A 27250-nucleotide genomic window follows, 5' to 3' on the forward strand; every position below is an offset into this window, starting at 1 on the left:
ACACTCATGTTAAAACATTGCATGGTACTCCATAACTATGTACAATGTTTATGTTTTTATGTATCAATTAAAAATTATTTGTGATCTTTAAAATTCTGAGATAATACTACACTGGAAAATTGCCTTAAGTGCTGACAAGATATGTGTCTATATACGTAGTTGGATCTGGTTGTATTACTGTGTCCTGAAAGTAATTTTCCCAACATGGACAACAATGTAGTATGTCTAAGTCCAGTAAATACATTGACATTGCAGTCCTACAATTTCTGCAGTATTCACAAAACGATTGCCTAGAGAATACCATATAGTGGTTCTGAGTGCTGCTGGTGGAATGGGGCTCTCAACTTTCCCAAGTACTAGCTGCATGATCTTGGACAAACTACTTAACCTTTCTTTGGGGATAGTTATATACACTCCATAAGGTTGTTAAAAAATCTGGTAGTCTGTATGTTATTATTTTATCCTGAAAAGTCAATCAATCAAGTAATTCAGCTTTTTCCTGATTTCAATGAGTCAAAGATTTCAGACAGATCATACATTGGACAAATCTGCAGTAGTGCTTTAATTTTATGAAGTTCTCTTTAACATCTCTTTCTTGGGTTAACACCTACCTTCACCAACAATAACTGATACATTAATATCCTCAAAATACCTACATAATCAACATAGTAAAAACAACATATAAATTTTAATAATTAACAAATTTTGTTCGTGCCCAGTTCATTATTTCATTTACCATAAAATCTTTAAGGTTTTATTATCTATATTAAGTATACATATTGTGTGTATACATTACTAATTTCTTTAAAAAAATTTTTAGTTATATATAGACAGCTTGCCTTTATTTTATTTGTTTATTTTTTATGTGGTGCTAAGGCTTGAACCCAGTGCGTCACACATGCTGGGTAAGTACTCTGTGGCTGAGCTACACCCCTGGCCCAAGAATAACTATTTTTTTTTATTAAATCTGAAAATAAATAAATAAGCAATTTTTTGTCTTTTGATCCACATATGTGAAAAATCTTGTAAATTTTAGTAGTCATTCTCAGAATATACAAAGAAAAAATTGGAAATGAGATTTTTTAAAAATCCCCAAATAACAATAAATCATAGTATAGTTTATAGCCACCATCAATAAAGGGGAAAAAAAATCTAATGGCAACCCAGCAGCCATAAACTCATACAAAGTAATTGAATGTACCCCATACAATCTTTATTTTTTTCCTTCAAGGTCAGTTCAATTTCCGTGATCAGGAGCCACTGAACTATAGAAGTATGTGCTAATTATTATCTTTCTAAAGATAGTTAAAATGAGGATCAGAATCAGAATCTCTATATCCCCAAAAAGTACAACGCATTTTGATAAGTGATGAGAATCCATCAGAAAAGAATTTCATTGGAACATTTTAGATTTTAATCAAGTAAGCTGAATACATTTTACATACTGATCTTTTTTTTTTTCATGTTCTCTTTTTTCCTATTTATACTTCACACCTCATACCTATCAATTTCCTAAGGCGCCCACATCTAACCAGTGGTGTGAGTGAATTGGTATATATCTGCTTAGGCATTTTCAGGAAAGCAGTGGGCTAAGATGTCATCCAGGAGTTGAGAGTGAAGCAAAGGAATTAGAATTCAGGATCTGGTCTTTACAAAGTCTGAAATGTTATCAGTTCCAATGACAAAACTGTACCATTAAACAGGCTGACCAGGCTGACGGATACAGCCTAAGAACCCTTCTATGTACTCTACACTCCTTTTCATGATTCTGAAGAATCAGTAGACGCTTTGAGTTTGAGGTTTTGTTTATTATTTTCACAAACATATGTACTGGTTTTTCTCTAAGTGCCAGAGCTGCTTTTACCACCAAGAATTCAGGAAAATGCTCATTTATTTTTCTTCCAAATCTATTTTTAAAATGGTGAGGACAGCATTATAAGTATGCATGAACAAATAAGTATGGAATCAAAGCGCCTTTGACAATGATGTAGATCTGTTCTGAAATACAGATTTCCATGTCCATGTGTGAGAACTCACTGTGTTTGGGCTGAGGATGCATTAATATGCACTGCCTTTATAACAGCCAACAGTGCAACTGGGAGGCCAACAAATCACCCCTTACTGCAAAAAAAAAAAAAAAAAATGCTATTGCCAAAGGAAGCATTCCAAGTTTTACTTTTAAAAATGTCTTTTCAGAGCAGAACCTTGAAATGCATTTCCCTGTTCAGCTCCTAGGGAGGGAGACTGAGGCATGAGGAGGTTAAGTGAGCTGCCCAAGGTCACCCAGGAAGTCAGTGAATTAACCAGAAATAGTACCCAGGACTCCTGCCTCCCTCACCACAGCTCCAACCACTGGACCACGTTTCCTGATGGCAACAAAGCAACAGACCACAGCGGTTTGCCAGTAACATCAAATAGCATTTTGCCAGTGTAATTTACCTCTTTCAGAATTAAATAATAATACCATTTTACCTTAATCTATCACCTTTTGTCCCAGAGGAGCTTAAAGTGCTAAGTACTTTAGTTATGAATTTTAGCAGCTTACATATAAATCACTTCACACACCATTAACGTGCAGCTGTCCTCGGAGTTAGTGTTGCAGCTGTTAAACATTTATTGAGCACCAACATTGTGCTAAATGTTAGAGAGGAGGCCAACTTTGAATTAGGGGAGTTTAAAGGGACTAAGAAATACAGGAAAACTGTTTACAATGATGATGACAAATACATAGAAATCAAGTTCTTCCTGGAACACACTTCTGTTCTAATGAGCATAATCTAAAAGGGGTCTGAAAATCACCTTTGTTTGTAATAACAACCCTTAGACAAGTGCTCTAAATATTTGAAAACAATAGTCCAGATAACAGGGAAATTCTTCCAGACTCATTCCAAGGCTTCCCACTTGTCTTTACCTGATTCATTTTGTTCACTTTCCTTCTTCTTTATGTTCAGGCACCTATAATGCCAAATTTTAAAATGTCAATTCCAGTGAATTTATGTATGACATGACTTGAGTTTCTCATGGAGATCTGTTATATAGAAAAGGCATTTATTTCTTGGGAAAGAAAAACAGATCTAGAGAGAAACAAGCAAACCATAAATAATGACATGGTGAATGGAAAGATAATTTTATGATAAATGGTCATAATAGATTTATAAGCCATTTTTTTTTTTTTGGCAACAGCTCACCTCCTATACACTTTAAAATATGACCTGACAGCATAAAAACTTCCACCTAGTAGATGCACATAGAAATTTTTAATGGAATTCATCGAGATTGCATTTATTTATACACCACATGAAAAGCCAAAGGCAAGTAAAGGTCAGTTCAAAGGGACAGAAAATCCCAGGAGGGGAAGTGAGTCTGTACTATATCCATCCGGTGCTCAGTGGCTGAGGATGCACCGAGGTTGCCCAGATGTCGTTTTGTAGCACTTCACACCAAATGATTACTTTTAGAAATGAACAAGTTGATGTGGTCTTCAGGGAGGAAGAGGCAGAGACACGCAGTAAAAATACTATTTGAAGAGCTGCAGACATGAGTCAACAAAGGGATCGCATCGTCTAAAACACATGGTTTGGGAATAGGAATGAGAAGCTTTCTTCCCCTACATCATTTCTGCTATGAAAATAAAAGAAAAAGAAAAAAAATCTGCTTAACTTTGTCATTTTTGTTGACTCCCGCATTCATGATGGAGGCACTTCAGCAAGTTTTATATAAATAGTTAGAGGAAGGTAATATGAAGGATTAAAAATGTTGGCTAAAAAAATTTAGTTTGCTTTTAAGTATATATTATACCATGAGTTACTATAAGATCTACTCTACATAAGTAAGTAGCTTAAAATAATTTGCAATTTATTTTTCATTAAAGCATTTTTTTATATCTTAATTCTTTAATACATGTGAAGTGTTAAAATACATATATAAAAGGTAGAAGTATAATGGAGAAAAACTGATCTAGCTGAGCAAAAGTGAAAAGGTCTCAAAGATGGCATTTGGCAAGCTATTCAATATGGTGCAGCCTTATGATACAACTGATAAGAAGGCTGCAGGGACTCTTGGGCAGCAGTCAGTTCTTTCTTTATTCAATATTGTTTTTCAAGTCTCCAGCTTGGGCTAGACATAAGGGGAAATCCAGTGATGAATTGTCCTTGTCTCTGGATCTTAGCAATTAGAAAGATAAAAACATAAAATTTTAATTATTTATTAATTCACCATGTAATGAGAGGTATGCCAAAATAAAGGTGTGGATATAAAGTGATATTTCAGAAAAGAGAAAGGGGGAAAGGTGTGATATAAAGGAAGATGTCTAAGTTCTAAAGAATGAATAAGATTCCACCAAGAAAAGAGGCCTGGGGAGAGGAGGGATGGATTTAAGCAGCAGAGAATACCAAAGTAAGCATGATGATTCTTCCATTCTGCTTGATATAGGTCATACTTCACCTGACAAATAAATTGGTCAAAAACAAAACAGAACAAAAAAAAAAAAAAAAAAAAAAAAAAAACACTGTACTGGCAGCATTTGAAACATTCCCATTAAGAAACATTTGGAATCAATGGGAATCTTGAGTTTTCAAGGAGGAAAAGAGAAAAAATCATCTCTGCTAGCCTCAGATATTTAAAGATTCTCATGTAAAAGGTTTTCAAGAGAGAACAGCTTGTCTGGTTTAGCTTCAAAGAACAGAATAAGGAGGAATGTTCGGTAGAAATTACAGAGAAGCAGAGTTTGGCTTGACACATGGGCAGATTTATAACTAAAGCTGTTTCCAAATACAGTGAGTCATCACCATGACTGGAGGTGTTGAGGCTGGATTAATCTCCAACAAGGATACCGCAGAAGAAATTGAATCATCATATGGGTGAATTAACTGACATCAATGGTCCTTGTCTCTCCTGTGTGTCTATAAAGAATTATAAAAGTAGTCCAAATATTGGTAGGTTTGGCTTGCTTTTCAAATGTTCTGTGGATGTCATTCTAAGTTTCTGCTTTTCTGATGAGACCTAAAATTGGGGGTAATGAATGGCACATCACAGTATACCCCACGAGATTTTTCCAAGAGGTAGACAAAATCACCCTTTGCCACCCTTAGTCCCTGATCCACTTCTGCTATCTATAAGCAAACATAAGATATTCCAGACAACTTTATCAGAGAGGGAAGGATAATGGAAGAGAATTAGTAGAAGTACTGTGGCATTTCTCTTCCCTTCCTGTTATAGAGAGGAGGCAGATGCATTTTTCTCTGGAATTCAAAGTTAAGTGAGAGAGGGTAGGAAGCCACTCTCTGTCTTGTGACTGAATTATTGGCTTAATTTCTTTTTTTTTTTTTTTTTTTTTTTTTTTTTTAGCTTTTGGGACTATGGGCCATCGTGGAACAAAGATTTTATGAAGTCCTTCAGAAAGGTTTTAAGAGTCCTTTAGAAAACTTGACATAAAGTCTCTTGGATTTTGGAGAGCATGAAAACCAAAGTATAACTCTTATCTAAAAGCAAGGAAAAAGGAGAGAGTATGAATAGCACACACTTCCAGTTTGGAAGAACAAGGACATAGGAGTTACCCTAAAAGCCAAATAGACACTTCAGAAGAGAACTGGGCTACAGTTTTTATGAAAAGCTCTCTCCTTCAAGGGTGTCTTGAGAGGATCCCAGAGCAAACCTCTGGGCAGGAGTTGAGGAAGAACTGTAATTTCCAAAAAGAGGTTTTCAGGTTGGATGCAAGAGTCTGAGAGTAGGAAGTGTTTTATAACAACCCACAAAAGTTCTTCATTTTTAAAAATTGGAAAAATAAACATTTACCAGAAAACCTGCTCCCACATTATGTGCATTCAAAACATCCCTTACTTGTTCATTTATTCAGAATATCCCTATAACTTCTAGCCCAGTCCTTCAGATTTTACAGCAAATTTTAAGAAGTTTTAAATTTGATTTTATAATGTATTTAACAAATGCATTAATGTTTACATTTCAAGCTTCCTTTTAAATGCAGTATCCATATAGCAATGATGGGAATCAGGTTTAGAGGAGAGAAATGAAAGAGGACAAACAGAAGATGGTATTTAAGTTTTCATCGTGCTTTAACTTCACTCTTCTTAGCAATAAAAAGCAGCAGGATGAGCTTCCATTCTAGGTGACATTGACTGGGGGCATTGGTTATTGTGAGCACATTCCCTGCTTACATGGCGAAGGCTGCCTAAGCACAGCAGGAGCCAGTGCACGTTGATGATACAATCCTGTATTACATGTGATGACTTGGTAATATACAGCCCATTCAGGATTGTTTCCTAGAAGCTTTTTATTGAGTATCACAAAATCCACACTGTGCATACAATTTAGAGTCCATCAAAGCAGAAGAGAACATATTATGCTTATGGTTATGGGAAACATTTCAATCAGCATCCCCTCTCCAATCTGTTATTAGTGGCCTCCTATGGCACTGCACTGAATATGATTCTATAATCACATCAGGGGGCAGCAGGAGTACCATGAACAGTTAGAAACATGTCCTACAAGCAAGGAAAAAGGAGAGGTGGCAGGTGGGCCATGAGTTTGCCATCTCTGAATTGAAGTTTTCTTTTTCCTTTACTTCAGCCACTTATATTGAGGTATAAGCAGACTATTGAGTTATGCTGAAATAGAAAGAAAAATATGATTTGATAACAGGTAGCATGGAGTCATTTTTCAATACCTACAATGACATGCTATTTTTGATCTTCTCAGTTGGGCTTGTCTAACTATCAATGTGATGTCAGCAGCATGTCTCCAGAGGGGGTAGGATGGACAGAATGGAAAAACGAGCAACTGAAGACTTAGGCACTAGAAGCTCATGGATGCACAGGCATACAGACAAATGCTTAAGAAACCACCATCAGCCCCAGAAATCCTGGGGGAGAAAACCCATATTATTGATTCTCATTATTCACAGTAGTTATGTTGTATAAAATCACTGAATTAGTGAATATTGAGCAATCGCTCCTAGAGGAAATACAGGGATAGGTTCCCATGAGCCTCTGGTCACACTAATTTTGTTAACCAGTGAATAAGTAGTCTTGACTTATGTATGATTCTATTTTAACATTTTATTTAATAAATGTTGTAGATTTATTAACATTGAACTATAATTCTGTTGTGGTGTGAATTGATAAATACAATCAATGAGAGTGTAAGTTATAGGTTATGGATTAGTAAAAAATATAGATTATAGATATAAGACTTTGATAAGTGAGACAAGACAATTATAAAGCAAGAACTGTCATAAGCAGGCCTGAAACTCCATTTTGCTGCCTTCTATTAAAAAAAAAAAACTGTCACAAGAGCTGTTTCTGAGAAACTGAAATGAAAACTGTTTTAGGCTAAATTAAAAATAATAATAATATATTATCTTCTGTACTTTGTACCCCACAAAATGTACACAACACACTATATGGTGGTCTTGGTGACCCAAGACTTTAAAGTAGATTCTCACCCCCAATAACCACCTGCTCAAACCCAGGATACAGTTGTCTAACATCTGCTTAAATCCAAGATGCAATTGTCTGAGTTGCTCTGCTAAATGCTGTTTTAGCTTCTATGATTGGCTTGCTTGCATGATGCTAAGGAAAGTCCCTGAGCTGTGGTTTTTGACCTTAAATTCCTAAGACACAGGCCAAGAAATTGCTGTTCGCCCATAGAGCTTTAGTCTCTATGGGTGGGTGACAGTCCCTGTTCAGGTAAATAAAGCTCTCTTTGATTTGAATTCAGACTTAGAGTGTTTTCTGAAGTGGCTCCTTATAACAATTAATGTCCAATCAAAGCTTATCTAATAATACATATTTACCATATTTACTCTATAAGATACCTCCAGCCTTCTCACATTTAAGAACATTAGACAGTACTCCAACCAAATACTTAGGGGTATTTTAAGCTGCAAAATCACCAACAAAAAATATATATATAAAAAAGCATGGCATTAAGCAGCCCATATAAAAGATATGTTTTTAGTAGGAAAACTGAGGTTAAAAAAGAAAACATGTGCCTGAGACTATTAAAATTTTTCACCATTCTACGTATGAGAGTGAAAGTATCTTGAGCTAATTTTGGGATTACAAATAAATTTTATCAAATAGGTGAATTCACAAATATGAAATCTGTAAATAATTAAAATTGGTGTGTAATTATGTGCATGCATGCCTTTTCAATTGAAAATAAAAAGACAGCCTTTAACTAACCTCAAATTTTGTATTTAATTGAATAGTTAGGACAATATGATCACAAATAAACTAAACAAATGACAAACTCTGTGTGCAAAAACTAAACTCAATGCTAAAGATGTTATTCTCATTGAAACGTTATTATGAAATTAAAGGACGAATCTTGGGAATACTCAGAGCAGATGTATCTCAAAAGAAGTAAGCATATTTCTGACCTTTTGAGTTTGGACATAATTGGGCTAAGAGTAATACAGCATAGAGAATACTTCAGATGAAGGACCAGAGTGAACAAAAGTCTGGAGGCGAGAATGATGCTCTGAGAGCCCTGTGTTCTCCCAAACCAGCAGAGCATGGGAGAAGGGAGGGACCAAGCCAACTGGGCCACACAGAGAAGCAGGGCTGAGGGTTTCAGAAGGAGTCTGGGTTGAAGATGAAGCTCAATGATAGAGAACTTGCCTAGTACATAGGGGGGATCTTGGGTTCAATCTTCATACTGCCAAAAACAAAAAAAGAAAAAGAAAGACAACCTGTCTGACCCTCACATTTGATTTCAGGCCCAGACTCCAAGAGAATAATGGTTGTGCCTTCTATGTGTGTTTGAATTTAGCTAAATTAAGCATGGGGCACTCTGCACAGATGGGCACTTGATAAATTTGTTCTTGGTTGTGCCTTTACTTCTGCCTCGCGGAAGAGAAGTGAATGATTATAGTTTTTCCCCCTCTCCCATCAGTCTCACAGTGTGGGAACAGAGTGTTCTTTCTTACTGCTGCTCCCTCTCCCCAGGATAAAGGAGAGAAAATGACTGGAGCCATAACAAATATTAGCTCAGGTATATTACTAAACATTCCCAAGGGAGTAGAGACTAAATAAATCCACTGCGAGGCCTTCAGAATTGTGGTGCTATCTGGGGCGATGTCCATATGGTCTTTATTTCTGAACACTTCCTGAAGATGTGCCCATAATTAAACTCTGTGCTGTCGTTGAAAACAAGGAAATTCTCCACAATTAATGTCTCAATGGAGTACTACCCTCATATATGCAAAGTATTTAAATATCCTTCATTAAATGTAGCATTTTCAAACACAAATGCAGTATAGTGTTCTTGCCATTTCTACCAAAGGTCTTATTCATAAGATGAGAAATAAACAGATGGATTCTGTGGGGGTGAGGTGACAGACTCAGGCAATTCCCTGGGGCAAGGATTGGGAACGTTCGCAAAAGTCCAGATAATAAATATTTTAATCTTTGCCTAAGGACTGCCTCTTTCACAAAACTGTTCAACTCTACCATGCAAAACCAAGGGCAATGCACAAATGAAGGAGTAAGACTACCCCACTATAAAACTTTATTTATAGGCATTACTATTTGAACTTTAAATACTTTTTACATCTCATAAAATATGGTCCCTTTTCTGCTACTTTTCAACTAGTTTAAAATGCAGCCATGAGTATTACCTTGTGGGACAACACTGATCAGGTTTGGCCCACAGGCTGTAGTTTATGGATCCCTGCTCTTAAATAAAAGAGAGTAAATACCTTTCAGATGCCGTGGCAAAAGCCTTTGGGTGGGCAAGGGGATATAACTGCATTCAGGAAAGAGGCCAAGGTTCTTAGTCTCTGAAATGTTTAAGGGCTGCTCAAATGGTATATTTCCCAGAGTTAGTTTTGCAGCCTAAGAAGAGGTTCCAGAGTAGTGCCCAATAGTTGCTTCATGAAAACTGAAGAGCTAATGTTGTTGTAGTGCCACTCAGGCTCGCATTCTTAATTCTGGTCGGCCTGTCCTGGTCCCTGGACTTAGTTATTCTCATTAGCCCTTGGCATTCTCTGCCTCACTGAAATTTTCTTCAGAAACATACAATAGCTGGGCCAGGGTGGTGTGGGGGGACTGGAAATTTGAACCTAGTGTCTGGACTCCCAGCCATCTGGTCATAACTAGAGTAAATCAAAAGAGTGGACAGAGATTTTCATTATAAGAGTTGTTGTAGTAAAGATAGTTAAAACTGGGGAAAAAAAGTGTCATTTGCATATGGCTTTGCATATGGTAAAAAACAGTCTTTGGTTTTTTAAAGATAAACTCTGTTTAACCCTGAGAACTAATCTTTTCAACCCCATAAACCACATGTAGTCTTTTTCTTTAAGATATGTGATAGAACTGGGTTTTGAACTCTGGAAGAGCAGCCAGTCTTCCCATAGTCATTCAAGTAACTAACACATTTTAAGTACCTACTATGTACCCAAGAATGTCATGCAGAGTATTTTTATACCTCAAAAAAAACCCTTGATACTAATCACCCCTTATGACTGCTCTATGTAGAACTTTAATGAGGTTCAGAAACTTCATATGACTTGCTCAGGCTAATAAGTGGCAAAAACACTTATCCATGTCTACCTGGTCCCTCTTAATTTATGTAGATTCCTCATTGGTTTATAACATGAAAATAATAGTAAATTACACCATCATAGGATTGGGGAACATAGTTTTTAGAATCCATATGAGAATCAAAAATGTGAATTTAAAAGGCCTCTCAAGACCCCCAGCATATATTAATGTTTAAAGATTCAATACCTTGCATGATAGAGGTCATCAGTAGCCACTCAGAGATCACCCACCTAATTAGAGACATCATTTGAATCAATTTAGTTATCTTGTTTCCAAATAATATATCATAAAAGAAGTCAGAGAGATTAGGGAGAATAGCTGATTTGATAGCTTAAGAACTAGAAAGGAAACGGAATAATTATGACATAAAAATGCAAAATATATAGCTGTCTGGGACCATTTAGTGTAGCACTATACTCTGTTTTATATTGTGGTATAGTAGTTAATTTTCAAAATTAAAATGAGTCATCAAGAAATGCTTAAATGTTGCTTATCATACTCTGCTTATAAAAGCAAGAAAGTTTTACAACATTTGGGGATTTTAAAAAAATCAAAACTAGCTTACAATGTTAAAGGAAGCTTGAAAGCTTAAAAGACTACATATCAGTTCTAGACAAATATTCTACAGCGAAGCAACACCAGCCATTCTTTACATGTGGGCAAGCACAGGTTTGGTAATTACCTCAGTAAGTGTTGAGGGTGTCTATGGGGCTTGTCAACAAAGGCAATGCCCATTCATGGGAAGCCCAAAAACTGAACCAAAGAACTCCTTACCAAGAGATAATTCTTGGAGCCAAGATGTGAAATCAGAATCCAGGAAATTGAGTAAATGATTGACTTGTAAGAAAGTCAACAATCATTGCTTAACATTGAGAGCTGAGGTAGGAGAAAGGTGAATAGACAATGGGAAAAATCAAGAAATATCCCAAAGAAACAAGTTAATAATAAAAAAGAGGGCTTTGCAGATGAAAGTGTTTTGCCTTGTGATGAAAACCACAATTATGTCCTCTTCTCATGGCAGTAGACTTCATAGGTCCTCATGTCTACTCCTGCCTACAATGTGCAACTTTCACACAAATCTCCAGTTTTTTTGCCTTGCACATTTCTGGATTTAACTTCTTCCTTTTACTTTCTTATCTTGGGGTAGAGGGACCGGCTAGAGGAGATATCTCCAAATTATTCAGTTCATCCCAGATCCTAGCCTTTGATTATAATAAGCATTCTCGTATATTTTATCTTTAGTCCAAGATTCTGTTAACAGTTCTAACAATTTTAGAAACTAAGAACCTTGCTACTTGTGGCATTATAAGCATTATATAATCAATGAAGATAAAAAATACATTTTATATTTTTTGACTTAAAAATTCTCTCAGGCCCCCTATAAAAACATTATTCCAGAAGAAATACTAATATTTCAAATGTACAATCTTCTCAGATTTTTCCCTCATAATTAGAAGCACAGCAAAAATTCACTAGCCTTTAAGAACCAAGAATCAATCTTGTCTAATTCATTTTTTGTGTTGGTGATCAACTATGTTATATTATAATTAAAGCCATGCCCCATTGTTTCTAGGCTTGGTTAAAAGTTAATGCTGGAATACCTACAGGTTGCCCAAGAACTTGATCTCCTGTCTAGAATTAATAGTGGTGATAGTGGTTTTCACTGGTAAAGAAAATAAATACTGAATAACCTTTAACTTTATTTCCAACAGATTTCAGGTGCATTTTTCTAAGTACTTTTATTGCCCTTTTTCATGAAACCATCAGTAACCTCTTCTCTACCTCCATGTGTTCTTATCTTCTAAAACCCTTATAAAAAAATGATTTCTGGTCCGATCATTGTGCCATCTCCCTGCTCTTAGTTGGGATGCAAAGCCAAAAAGAATGAAGTCTACATCTTCAAGCAACCTTTGTGCTCAGTCCAATTTACTTATATAAATAAATAAATAAAAAGAGCACTAATACATTGAATTTTACTGCATTGGATTTTGCTAATTAACCAATCTATTTTATTGGAGAATTAAATGTAAACTCAACTAAAGCTGGAACTGTATTTTTTGCTAATTTGACATCATGTGTAATTATGAAATGAATGAATTGGTCAAAATGTATGTTAAATAAATGAAAGAATCCTATTAACACAACACCCTGTCACACACTCCCACTCTAGGCACATATGCAGTTAAGCTTTGCATAATGATGTTTCTGTCAACTACTGACCTCATATACACAATGGCTGTCCCATAAGACTATGTCACATAGTAATGTCAGAGCCATCTTAATTTTTAGAAGTATACTGTATGGATGTCCATAGGGAAAAACTGACTAATGATGCATTTCTCAGAATGTATCTTTACCATTAAGCATCACATTAAATATATTGACATATTAAATATATATGACACTGTAATATGAAGATTTTCTTACTATTCTTTGTAGACAGAATATCAAAAATCCTTTAAGTGCTCTAGAAAATTAAATTTAAAAACATTTAACTCTCTATGTTGACAAAACTTCCCCACTTGCCTAATACAAATATATACCCCATATCCCTGCCCTCAATATGGACCCAAAATAATTTAATAAATGATAATTTCATGTAAATACAAGTTTCACACCAGGCAATGTCTTCAATAAACTTACCACTTAGTTTAACAAAGAGGCAGTGTAGCACAGAGGGCAATAGTGGGGTTCTGGGGTTAGATTGCTTTGCTTCATACCCAGTTCTGATAGCAGTTAGACTTGGACAACTATTATAATCTCTGGCCCTTTTCTGATTCATTTGAAAAAAGGGACAGTAAAGGGATCAACCTCACAAGATTATATGAGGCTAAATTTTTGGGTCAATTGTGTACTGTCTTTCAGCCCAAATCCACTCTTCCATGTGACCTATGATGCTCTCAAATGACATTTGTAAACTTTTGTTGGTGACCCTCTTGAGAAGCTCTAACGACCAAAGGCACAGAATAAGGATGGAAGGTAAGAGGACAGAAAGGACTTGCTTCCATTCTTGTTTATGTCAGCACTATTCACTTTTAAACTTTCAGCTTATCTCCACACACCTGCCACCTTAGCAATATCAGCATCAGCCTGTCCATATGGGACTATTTCTCAAAGTAATATGATGCCAGCTGTAGCCAAGTGATAGCTGTCATCAAAAAATCTGGGCACCTTCCTTTGAGATACCAAATTCTAGTAACACAAACCTGTGTTGTTCTCCCTACTGTGGAGGGTAAATCATAGGTAATGCTTCATGTAGATTTTATCTCTATCTTTTTCCTTTCTCAGCTCTTCAACACCTATGTAACCAATTCCATATATTAAATTGCCTCTACTTGAATACCAAACATGGTTAGTTTTGCTGACTGGACTCTGACATACAATAAAAAGATATTTATAAAGTGCTTAGAGTGGTACACAACACACAATAAGTACTCAATAACTTTTGGCATTGTAATTAGGGTATTGTGTATGTAGTTATCAGGACAAGATACCCCTGAGTGTTAGTTTCTATAGACAGGAGAAAAGTAGCTGAATTTAGGAGAAAAGCTGAAAATTATTCTCTCAGCAAATTCTATGGATGGAACATACCACTTTACAATCAGAAAATGGTATATAATAGAAGTAAGATAAACACTTGCTGAAGAGAATGATGATACAATTCTTTAACTCTCTATGTTGACAAAACTTCTTAGAACGTATGATCCATCACATGTCCACAAGCATGATCAAAATATAGCTGTTTTACCCATGACCTAGCACAGGAGTTTAACACACCAATCAAAGTGTTCTACACCCTGTTCCACAAAACCTAACACCAGTCCCAGGCTTGGATACAGTCTTGGTGCACTAGTTCTATTATAACAGGCTTTGTAGTTTATAAATGATAGAAATTTATTTGTCATTATTCTAGAGGCTGGGAAGTGGAAGATTAAGGTACAGGCATGAGTGGAGCCTGATAAGGAGCCAGGTGGCACCTTGCTTTCAAAGTGGTACCTTGTTGTTGCCTTCTTCAGAGATGATGAACACTGGGTCGTCATGCAGCAAAGGGGACAGAAGAACAAGAGAGCATTCCATTTGGCATCAAACCTATTTACAGGGGTCCTATCCCATTCATAAGGTCAAAGCCCTCATGACTTATCAGTTCCCCAAAAGTCATACCTTTTAATACTGTTGCATTGAGGATTCAGCTTCAACATGAAACTCAAGAGACACATCATTATTTAAATCATAGTAGATGTTGTGGGACAGTATTGCCATAAGTTTTAAGCCCTGATTCTCAAACTCTCCTATGGATTGATTCCCAACAGTTTGAAGTGGTCTAGAAGTTACTCTCGGCAGCCTTACTTCATAGTGACCTGGAGCTACCAAAATCTTTTGTAGAAAACTCCAATTGAGTGAGAAGCCTGGGTCTATCCTGTATATTTAAATAGGTATTTCTACCTACACAGAGAGAAAAGCTTCAGATATACTGGGGAATGTGTCAACGGTGGATCACTTAGGCTGCCAGTTAGAAAAGGAGACAAACATCTCTTCCTGAATTTTATGTCTGGAGTACAAACTGCCTCATTGCCCCTTCTTGTCTTCAGTAAGGAATGGCTAGCCGTGTCATGTGCTTTCAATCCCCATCACTTTTGGCAGAGGATGTTTTATGCTGTAACTCTGTTCTTGAGTTCCTTGTCTAGTATTCCATTTAGGCTCAATCTCAAAGCCATCTGTTTTAGGAATTTCTCTCTGATCTCTAACTGTATTCTGTTTAATTATCAACATCTGGAACTACATGGTGCTTTGTTTATTTTTTTTAATTCATGGATTATCTTTTTTTAAAGATTTTTAGCTCCTTGGAGAAAAGTCTCTTTTTGTTATAAAACCTTATATCCACCTTAGAAATTGCATTCGAGGTTCCACATAAAGATGTTTTAAAACGTATTTTATAGACAAAATGAGGACAATAAAATATCCACTGTTTTAGTCAGTTTTTTATTTCACCAGTGCAACTAAAAGACCCGACCAGCACAATTATAGAGGAGGAAAAGTTTATTTGAGGGCTCATGGTTTCACAGGTCTCTGTCTGTAGAAGTCCCACACCATGGCTCCCGGCCCCAGGTGAGGCTGAACATCCTGGAGGAAGACTGTGGCAGAGGAAAGCAGCTCACATGATGATCAGGAAGCAGATAAAGATCCCCACTTGCCTAATACAAATATATACCCCATATCCCTGCCCTCAATCCTTCACCTCCTCCAGCCATACCCCACCTGCCTTTAGTTACCACTCAATTAATCCCTATCGGGTGACTAATTCCCTGACTGGGTAAAGGCTCTTGTAACCCAATAATTTCTTCTTCTCTGAACCTTCTTTCATTGTCTCACACTTGAGCTTTTGGAAGACAGCACACACCCAAACCATAACATCCACCTTTATAGAGGAAGGCTCTAAGAGAAGAAAACAAAACACACTCCTTCAGGGGGGTACAGCAAACTGATTTTTTGATTGAATTATGAGATCAATGTTTATAAAGTATTTAAAAGTTCTTGCATAAAAGAAAACTTATGAATGCAGAATACAGTGAAATATTTATAATTAGGGAAAAAAGGAAACAAGGTAAAAATTTGTTAATGGTGTGACTAATATAATTTAAAAGTTGTTTTATTTTTATTGTATAAAAATAACTGAAAGTTTGGGAACTAAGTTTTATGTTACAGACTTTCTATCAAGATTTTTCTTTAAGCATTTTGAATATTTCAGTCCTTTTCATCCAAAGTTAGTGGATAAAAACTGCAGATTTCTATATCTCTAAAGAAGAATTTGCCCAACAAGATGAAGCATAGTTAAGTCTCTATCTAAATTATTTAAAATCTCTCAATCTTCACTAATGATTTTTTCATGTGGAAGTGTCTAAGGAATAGAGGAAACAGTTCCATTCAGAGAATCTGGTTGATTTCTTTCGTTAAAGCCTTATAACTAATCAGTTTTAAAATTCTCTGCATATCTACATGCTCATCTGAAAATGAGATTTTTTAAATACATGATCTCTATGTTTCTTTACATCAGAAATAAGAAAAGTGTTTTTGAAATGGAAATGTTTCTTTAAGATGAGAAGCCTCAGTGATTGTTGAACTATACCAAGGGACAATTTGACATTTCCCCAGTAATTTTTGAACTAAATCAAGCATTTTGAACTTTCAAAGGTGATAGAAAGAGAATGACTCAGGCTAACAATTTCAAAATCTGCCTTGCTACTGGCATGTTTGACAGAATTATTCTAACCCTAACCCTATCAGTATCCTCTTTTCAAGAGTGTATTCCTTTGCAATCAAAACTTCTTTTATAATCTCTTTGTAAGCCACATGTATCTTAAAAATGTATTTTTACCTTGACTTCAATTTGGGAAACATATTTCATGCTGTGGTCCTTTTTCTTGCAGTAGAGCCTGCAATAGTGGAAGCTTTTGCATAGCTAATTTCTGGCTAGTGCTTCATAAATTACTTAGACTGCCCCTTTCCTAGGAATAATATGAAAGTGATGTCCATTACAGTTTCTCGGAGATTATGCTAGCAATCCACCTTGGGCTGTATGTTTCCTGCCTTTTTGTATGTTTTTTAGTGTCTCATCTGCTGTAAAATTTCTCTAAGTCCTTAGGAATTACACTATCCACAAAAATTAGCAAACCAGAGGATAAGAACAGGAGTTCAAATGCATTAATCTTGTGTAAATATTACTGAGTTTAAAGGTGATAAGCCATCTTTTGTTTAGACCTTGGGGGAATACTTGCTGATGATATATTGATCAAATAATTAAGAGAATTAAACTCCATGCCAATCGACACAGATTTTAGACAAGGCACATGCTTTCATATACTTTTATGTCTGTGTTTCCTCATTTTGCTTGTTCTCAGTATCAGGAATTATATGTAGTTACCATGACCTTTGAGCTTATATTGCACCAAACTTATGGTTACCACAGTACCTAGGTGAGCTCCTATAACAAAATTATATTACTACTAATACTATTAATACTACTAATACTACCATCACTACCTCTGGAGAAGAAAATATAGAAGGTGAACCAGACCCACTAAACTTCCAGAAGTAGGTTTATGAAGGTAGTCAAAGAAGGAGCTTTCCAGAGTTGTGAATCTATTGGCATATATCTATTTCAAAGGTAGGAAGTTAAAACTGCTTCAAGAACAAGCATTATATTATTAAAATTATTTTTAACTGGTATAAGAAATATAAAAATTATATATATATATATATATATATATATATATATATATATATCAATATGTAGCATATTTTGTTACAAGCATATATTGAGAATATCACTTTTCATAGATGACAGAGGAAAGACATCTGAGCCTCTAAATTCTTCTGTGCCAGGAACTTTACTTGGAAGAATTGTCTGTTGCCAACAGTATGGTAAATGATATAACTAAAATGTACTTTATCACTTACTATATAGAGCAGTTATAGCAGTCTGCTCCATGTTTTCCATTTTTTCATTCAATAAAAATTCAAGGTGTTAAAAATAAAAGAGCCATTCAAAAGGAGAGGAAAAGCTATAGGAAGATTTGAAATAGTGAGTACAAATCTTTTTAATAGAGATGTGCTGAACGTACAATGGTACCACAAAGAGGGGAATGACCGATTTTCCTTGACATTGGAGAAGGTACATGAGAGGGTACAGTTGAGGATGTGTTTTGAGAGGAGTAGAAATTTCCCAGATAATTGAAGAGAGGGATAGGAAGGTATTCTAGTTAGAAGGAACAAAATGTCCAAAAGCAAACAGACATGAAACAGAATAAAATAGCAAGATCTTTTAACTTCAAGGGAAAAATGGAGGATCCATTAAGCCATCCAAGCAATTTGGAGATTTATGCTGTAGGCAATAGGAAGGCCTCAATGTTTTCTTAAAGAAATGGAATAACATCATATTTGCCTTCAGTGAGACCACTCTGACTGAAACATACAGAATGGACTAAGTCATACCAGATTAAAAGTAAAATGAGTAGTTTGGAGACTCTTGGGATAATCAAAGCCTAAACTAAAGAGGTTCAGGAAAATGAAAGGAAGGAAAAAATTTGAGAGAAATTAGAAAATTATTTCCTAAGAGACAAATAACAATGGCATTAAATGAAATGGACTCATTTTTTTATTCTGCACTTTGCTTAGACGTTTTGCTACTCCCTAGGGACACAACTAAATTGAACAGACAGAACTTATGGTCTAACAGGAGAGGCAGAACAGTAAACAAGCCTTTACAGAGGAATGTAAGTGCTGCAATGGGGTAATATGGGTTGCCATGGCAGCAGAGCACCGGATCTCCATACCCAGACAGGAAAGAAACTCCAAACTGAGACTGAAGAAGAGGGGGCCTGTGAAAAAGGATGGAGGGCAGATTTCAAGAAAAGAGGAGAGCATTTGCAAAGGCCTTGAAGTGAGAAACAGTCTTCTGAGAGAGAACCTAAAAGTGTGGAGAGACGAGAAGCAGCACCAGTTAAAATGAGGCCAGATCGTGGAGGCCCCAAGGCAATTCGAAGGAATTCTACATTCAACACTGAACCATGAAAATTATTTTAAATACAGAAACTACATGTATACTTGTCATTTATGTAAGTATATGCTTGTGTTGTGTACAGTGGAATAATATATACTACAAATAAAAATATTAAAGTCAAAAAAATAAAAGAAAAAGAAAAAAGAAAGAAACCACATGTATACCTGCATTTTTAAGAAATAACCCTGGATGTGATTTAGAGAACTCACTGCAGGAAGAGGCAGCCACAGTATTTGTCAAACTTGTTTAAAGAGTGTTACTCCCGTGAAGCCAGATACCTCATTAAGACAGAGAAAATGTCCTTCTTGACAATTACTGTATTCCCAGGTAGATGCTGAATAATTATTGAATAAAATAAATAAAAGGATGACTAGATAAATGAATTAGGTTGCCTTTATGGAATTTCACAAAGGTAAATCTGGAAACTTGACAAAAGTGGAGATAATAGACAGCTTCAAGAGATATTTAGAAGCGAAACTGACAGGTTTTTAAAAGTGATGGAAATAAAATTATGAAGAAGCAAAAATAACTTCTATTTTTTTTGTGCCATAAAATCAGAATGCTAGTGATGTATTTGTCAACTGTGTCCATGTAGCCATCTGACTTTTATTTCCCATAATGCTCCAACTCTTAGATTCATGTTCTTTCCTTTGTCTACCCAAATCATTTCCCAGCATGCCCTGCACACCACAAAGAGCAACCATTGTCAGATTGTAGTCTATTTCCCATGAGTTCCTCAAAATCAGATTTAAAACTCACACTTTACAAAATTTAAATAAAGAAAAAACTGTTGAAAATTAAGAAATATGGATAAAAGGAGAAAGCACATACAAAGCTCAAATAAAAAGAGGTCATCTAGTGGCTATGATCATTAACTATTATGACTAAGGGTGAAGTATTTGTAAGCCACTAGATGGAAATAATTAAAGAATTGCTTTGTTTTATTTCAAAGATAGAACATTTATGTCCCCAAATGCTTTTGTGTATAATATATAATAAGTGCCAAAGAAAGGTCAGATATATCTGTACTTGTAATGGTAGTATTCCTGTGTACAGGATACAGAGAAAATTGAAGAAAGGACATCAGAAGCCCCAGATGTCCTAAATCTCTTCTCAAGGCGGCTTAAGATCCCTGCTAATGACTATGTCAATCCCTGTCTAGTGGGCTTTCCATCAGAATAATAAGATGCATACCAAGTTCAGGGATTTTTCTCCAACCTGCTGCTGGCAATATTCCTGAGCAAACATAGCTAATACCCAACAGCTGAATGTATTTGCATTGGTATTCAAAAATATTCATGCTGCTAAATATTAGAAGTACTGATATTCATGCCACTCATCAAATGAGCAAATTATTTAATTTCTCCAGCCCTTACAATCTCAGCATCATCATATCCTCTTGCAAAAAGAAAAAAATGGTATCTGAGAAAGTAGAAAAAAATCAGAAGAACATGTCATCCGGCACATGGAAACTAGATTATTGACATTAATATCTCCATTTGGCATGCTCACCTTATTGAAAATACCAGAACAGCACACAGTTCTCTTCCTGACTCCTATGGAAATCAAAATGTCACAGAATCCTAATGCTTTTAACATATCCATCTAGTCTGGGTAGTCTAAGGTGTCATACAAGAAGGAATAAGGGAAAATGAACGGGATAAAAACATTATCAAAAACACAAAAGAAAGAAATGGCATAATTATAGGGTGATAGTGGCCAAAATGGAAATGTAAAGAGAAGAAAAACAACACACTTAGAAATTAAGCCAAGAATACTCATTTGCAAATCTCTTTTCCACATGAAACCTGTGTGTGTGTGTTGCTGTTGTGATTGGTGTTGTTATTTTTTAGTGTTAATGGAGAAAGAGCCAGAAGCCTTTTTTTTTTCCCTGCCAAAGATATTCCCCAAGTAGCAAAGTAAATATGTACAGAAGAGAAGAGAATTAAATATGCCATTTAAAAAAGAAGCAGAAAGGGGAGGGGAAAAGGACAGCAAAAAAGAACAAACTGAAAACTGACCAGGAAAGGAAATGAGACTGAGAAAAGATGATGCAAAAAGAGGATAAATGATCTAAGGAAATCGTGGATGGCCTGGAGGGAACAGAATGTCAGCAGAAATTCAACAACCACGAAAAAATGAGATGTAGGAATTAGACGGAGCTGCGGTCTCTGATATCTAGATGTTTTGGTGTATTTCACTCATATATATATATATATATATATATATATATATTTTATGGCAAAGCTTTCATGAAATTAAAATGGACAAAGATTCTTAATCAGACCAAATTTTGCTGCTTGAAAGGTGGAAGTTTTTCAGGGTTTTCAAACTACAGACCAAACCTTGTTACCACCGTGAAAATTTTCTCCCCCTCATAGCAACCTAGAAAATGGGTCTTCAGAGCAAGATACGGTGGGCAGTGCAACAGGATGGCTTATGGAAGAAGCACAGAGGAAAAAATAGATGACCCAGTTTCCAAAGCAAACTGAGCCAGGAATTTCACATAAAACTGCCTTTGCACATCTAAGTAAATAAAGTAAGAGAAATCAGTGAATACCTTTTGTCCCTGATTTTTGAATGCCACAGGTAGCTCCCTTAAACGCATGTAAAGCCTGCAATCAACAATAAAAACTGGTCAGAAAAAGTTGACACCCACATCAAAGTTATGTTTGAGGAAGCAGAAGGATAGGCAGGAAACCTGATATTGGGTTTAAACCAGATATTTCTTTATTCAACTTTGGGGTGGTTACTCAATTTGTCCAAGTCTTGGCTTCCCACTTTACGAAATAACAACAGTAAAGTAAATATGTACAGAAGAGAAGAAAATTAAATATCATGCAAGGGTGTTTTAATAAGCAAGTGCAAGTAATATGTTCATTTAATAAATACTTTTGGAGTACCTTCTATGGTTCAGCTATCAATGCTAGTGGCAACTAATACTGATGGCCCAGGGGTGAACAAGCAGAGCTGGTTCCTAACCTCAAGAAAGATGCTAACAGAAAATATAATAAATGCATAGATATTTACTAACTAGAATTTACTATTTTATGTCTTGATAACATTAAAAAATGCACGAAGGATAAAATCCTGTGTACACATGCAAGCTATCACCTGCAGGTAAGTGGATCTTTGCTAAATGGAAAGCAAATGTGGATGATTTGGTGAAAACTGTACTGTTTTGACACATGTGCAGAAAGCTTGAGAGAGTAAGAAAGAAAGCTGATGAAAGAGGTAGATGAGAAGAACTTTATATGTGTGTGTATGGCTTCCGTAAAACCAATCCCAGCCGCTTCATTACAAATTCAGCAAGATTTCCTAAATTGAAGAAGCAGATACATGTTGTGTTACTGCTCCCCTATGGACTCACAGTGAGCATCAAGAGAGGTTTCAGTCTAATGAAAACAAAATTGAATTCCTCTCTGGGTTGGTGAATAGGTAGCATTATTCAGACCCTTGTAGGAGCAGAAAATTGACTTATTCTAAAAAGATCTCACCGCCCATGCCCGTCACAGTGCTACGTTTAGGGAAAATTTATTCTGCCTTCACACAACTGCAGGAGCTGACAAAAGTAAGAACCTTGAAATTGAGGATTGTCTTCTTTCTGTTTTCAGAAGTGTCTGGCATTTAGCTCCAGCTTCTTGGGATGCTGTTTTGTCAACAGGTAATGTTCCAGACTAATTATTTCACTCAGAAGAAGAGTCTTTGCAGAAATCCTGTGTAAATGCTGCAAGCTTTTTATTTTTTCTTCTCCAAGATTCTGTTTAGGTGGCTATTACAGTGACAGCTCCACTGAGCTGGTCTCAAGTTCCAGAGGCCATCTCTAAGCTGAGGCGTTAGAGGAGCTCCCAAGGAAGCATTGCTCAATGCTATAGAAATTAAAAATGTGATTAGTCTAGAAATCTCCTGGACAGCAGTAGCCCTATCTCTGTGCAAGATAACAATTGCAGGGGCCCAAGTGGAATTTCTCACTGAGATTCCAAGAGCATGCCAGCATTTCCATGGTTATTTTGAAGAGCTACAAGGAAGAAAGTTCAGGGAATAAAGGCTGAATAACAATTCTTCTTGAAAATGAAGTAAAGTCAGAAGTAGACTGTAGTAAAGAGGCAAAGAAAATGAGAAAAATTCTTTACAGAGACCTAGTTCCCGGAAAAGGAACTGGAACCAGTAACTCGAACCAAAGTTTTTCTCTCAGTCTCTCTAGGTCTGTTGGTCTCTTGTCTCTGCCTCTTTCTATAAATGTCACATTCACTCTTTCAGAAAAGAAGTTTCTTCTATTTTTCTGTCCACATAATGACAGATGCCAGCCTCTTCCAAATGGCTCCCTTATGCTCTGTAGTGGACAAACAGGGAGGCTCTGAGTTCAATACTAGCCCATGCTCCTCTCATTTGGATTTTCTGTGACAGTGAATTCTGTACAGAGGTCTCCAGAGAGAAATCATATCATGTTCTACTGCTCTGTGATGTGCTTCCCTTTTGAAGCAGTCAAATATGGCCTCTACTCCTGGGCAGAACAAAAGCTTCAAGTAGGACTTTACCCATTTTCAAATTTCTAAAACTTATAAGCTATACAGATTCATCTTTCCACTCTCCAAAATGTCCATTTCACAACTCCTCTCCTTGTCTTCCTCTCATAAAAATGTGTTACTTCATTATGAATCATTTAAAAACACATATGAAAACTACCTCAAATTATCACCACCAAATATATATAAAAATTTCTATCTTACCTCATGATACAATGGGAGAAATTTCCACGCATTTATCTCATGTCAAGCCTTCTATTACACTCCATCAGGCACTTTATATGTGACTACTCCAAACTGCTATGTGCTGCAAGTATAAATTATACATTGAATTTCAAAGCCATAAAATTATAACATAGTGGAAATCTCCCAATCATTTTATGTTAACACATGTTGATGTTATATTTCGAACATATTTTGTCAAATAAAACATACTACTAAGTTTGTTTCTCCTGTTTATTTTTATGTTAAATGAGGTTATTGGAAACTCAGATTTTTTGTGGCTTTCATTATATTTCTGTTGGGCAGTACTGCCCAAATTCTATCTTTTGTTGACAATGCAAGGTTTTCACTTCTGCCGTCATTCCCCCTTTTAAGCAATATCAGCTTCCCTCTCATTCCTGAATCATTCTGACCAGAATACAAGTTTACCTTCCTCTATTCTATTTTTAAAATAAGAATCTTCACCGGGCATAAAGGAGCACACCTGAAATCCCAGCAACTTGGGAGGCTGAGGCAAGAGGATTACAAGTTCAAAAACGACCTCAGCAGCTTAGTGAGGCCTTAAAAACTTAATGAGACATTGTCTTGAAATTTTAAAAGGTCTAGGAATGTGGCTCAGGTGAAGCACCCCTGGGTTAAATCTCCAGTATCAATATAATAATAAAATACAGTAAGAAGCTCCTTTGATTTTTCTCTCCATTCTTATGGAACTCTTCAATAGAAAATTTCACAAAAGATTTCTTTATCCAAAACTACTTTCTCATTTGTCTTCTCCTGATCTCTCCTAAAGGCCATTCAAGTTGGTCTTGAGTCTCTTTCTTCAGGGCACTTCTAGCATCCACCTTATTCAATCTTATCACCAATTCTGTCTTCACTTCCTTCCCAACCTTTCAGCAACACTTGACATTATTCACTACTCACTCCATGAAATACCTTTCCCGTAGTGTTCTCTGACTGTATAATTACTCCCCAGTGACTTTTCCTGTTCTTCTAAACACTTTAGTGTCTAAGAGCACAACCCTAAAACCCCAAAATGTGTCCATGAGCTCCAAACTCATAAATCCATCTTCATCCTTTACACTTGGAGGCATTCTAATAGACAGTTCAAGGCTTGCAAAATTAAAACCCAGTTCTTATAATCCATCCCTTAAAAGTGCTCTTCCTCCACCCTTCCTAATCTCAATTCATGACACAGATGCCTACCCAGATGGCAAGGCCACAAACCTGAATGTCATCGGTCACTTCCCTCTCCTTCATCCCCTCGTGCCATCTGTTCTGGTCACTTTTCAGCTTATCTACTGCAGCCCAGGTCACTCTTATGTCTCTTGGCTCATTGCAAAACTTACTCCTTACTCCAAAGTCTTGCTCCACTTCAGTTTGTTTTGCTCCAAGCAGATCCACCTATTTTTACAGCTCCTGTGAATTTATATTACTCCTGTGCTTGTGACTTTTAATGTCTTTCAACCACAATTGGAATAACCTCAAATGCCTTAACATAGCCTACAAAACTATATAAAATTGAATTTTGCCACTATTTCTGATCTGATCTTTCACAGTGTTCACCCATACTAGAGCCTAGTTATTCTGAACTTTCTTTCTGTCCCTTAAATACACTATTTCCTATCTAGGATCTTCCCAGTTTCCATTTTCTTCTTAACATTTCTCCTATTTTTTTTTCATAGTTGGCTGTTCTTCTTTTAGATCTCAGCTCAGCTGTCCCACCATCCATAATGTGTCTCCCACCTCTACAACCACTTCTATTCTATTACTTTCCTTCAAAAAAAATGTATCAGTGTCTAAACTTAATTCTTATTAGAATATGAGCTCTGTGAAGAGAAACCCTGTTTTATTCACTATTGTTTCTTCTATGCCTAAAAGAGGGCCACCCCATTAAATGCTTCAAAGAAGATGGATGAATTGGTTGACTGATGAATAAATGAATGATGATAACAAGGAACAGAGAAAAGGAAACAATGCACTGTTCTGTAATTTGTTCTTATCATATGTGGGGAATGACCTCAAGGTTTCTACTGAATGGTATTCATTGAAGATTTTGGGGAAAACGTATCAACTTCTTGAGCATGAAATACCTACAAAAAATGTAGAATAACCTTGGAAAATTAAGATTTCTACACCTACAGATACTTTCTCATGTTATCCTTAGAGTCAGAATCCTGCTTTTTGCTGAATTGAGGAGTTTGGCCACAGATGTATAACAGGGCAGAGAATTTAGCAGCTGCAATTCAACACAGCATTTAGCTGATTTCTTGATCTGGATTTCAGCAATTTCAGAAATTAAGACAGCACACAATCTGATAAAACTTTTCACAGAAATTTTCATATTTTCAAAGCTATTCCTTCCTTCTTTGGGCTAGAAAATCTTTCCTTTAGGATTCAGTGTTAGCACATGGTAAGAAAATACAAGAACGAGTTTATTAAGCCTTTTGCCATCAATAAGAAAGACTAACCCTTTGCTTTGAATGAAGGAATTTTCACTGTCCTTAATGTTCTTCAGTTTTTCCCAGGCATCCATCATTTACAATTCTAGTCTGATAAATGTCAGGTTACTACTTGGAAGTAAAGCACACAAATTCACTTAAGCAAATTGGAAAATGTATCAGAAGACAACCAAAGGTGTTGTCAAGCCCCTCAAAGAGTGAAATCAGTTGAGAACAAAGATTACTATCTCTAATTCCAATCTCTCTGCAAACCTGTGTTAGCCTTCTCTCTCTTTCAACAATGGCTATTTTTCAAATTTGAAGTCCCTGGTAAAAGAAATATGTTGTTCTAACTTGTGTTAGATCATAAGTATTCTTGTGGTCCAATGGTTCCATTATAAAATAACCTGCTCCAGCCAGACATGGTAGCACACATCTGTAATCCCAGGGACTCTGGAGGCTAAGGCACAAGGATTACAAGTTCAAAGCCAGCCTCAACAATTTAGTGAGGCCCTAAGAAACTCAGTGAGACCCTGTCTTTAAGAAAAAAAAAAAAAGGAGAGAGAGAGAGAGATATGTGACTCATTGGTAAAGCAGTTCTGGGTTAAACCCTCAGAACATAAGGACATCATCATCATCATCAACATCATCATCATCATTGTCATCATAACAACAATAGCAACCTGGTCCATGGTCTAGTTAACAGTTGCTCTGAGCATAGGCTTTTTGAGACGAGGGCAAATGCAGATAAAGAAGGCTATGTGGGGCTGGGGCTGGAACCCAGTTGGCAGAGACATACGAGGCACTGGGTTCCATCCTTACCACTTCATAAAAATAAACAAACACAATAAAGGCATGCTATTCATCTACAATTCAAAAAAGGAAAAAAGAAAAGAGAGAAGGCAATGGGGAGGGAGGGAGGAAGGTGATAAAGAGTAAGGTTTT

The 27250-nt window shown here is 36.2% G+C and overlaps 1 pseudogene; it reads right to left on the minus strand.

Moving 5' to 3' along the window:
- LOC124100017 (uracil-DNA glycosylase-like) overlaps nt 1–25124 on the minus strand; it is a 68821-nt pseudogene extending 43697 nt beyond the window's left edge.
- Nucleotides 25125–27250: the final 2126 nt, after the last annotated feature.

The sequence above is a fragment of the Marmota monax genome, unplaced genomic scaffold, assembly GCF_021218885.2.
Source record: "Marmota monax isolate L192 unplaced genomic scaffold, Marmota_monax_Labrador192_F-V1.1 WCK01_AAM20220418_F8-fsc00053, whole genome shotgun sequence".
NCBI classification, from domain to species: Eukaryota; Metazoa; Chordata; class Mammalia; order Rodentia; family Sciuridae; genus Marmota; species Marmota monax.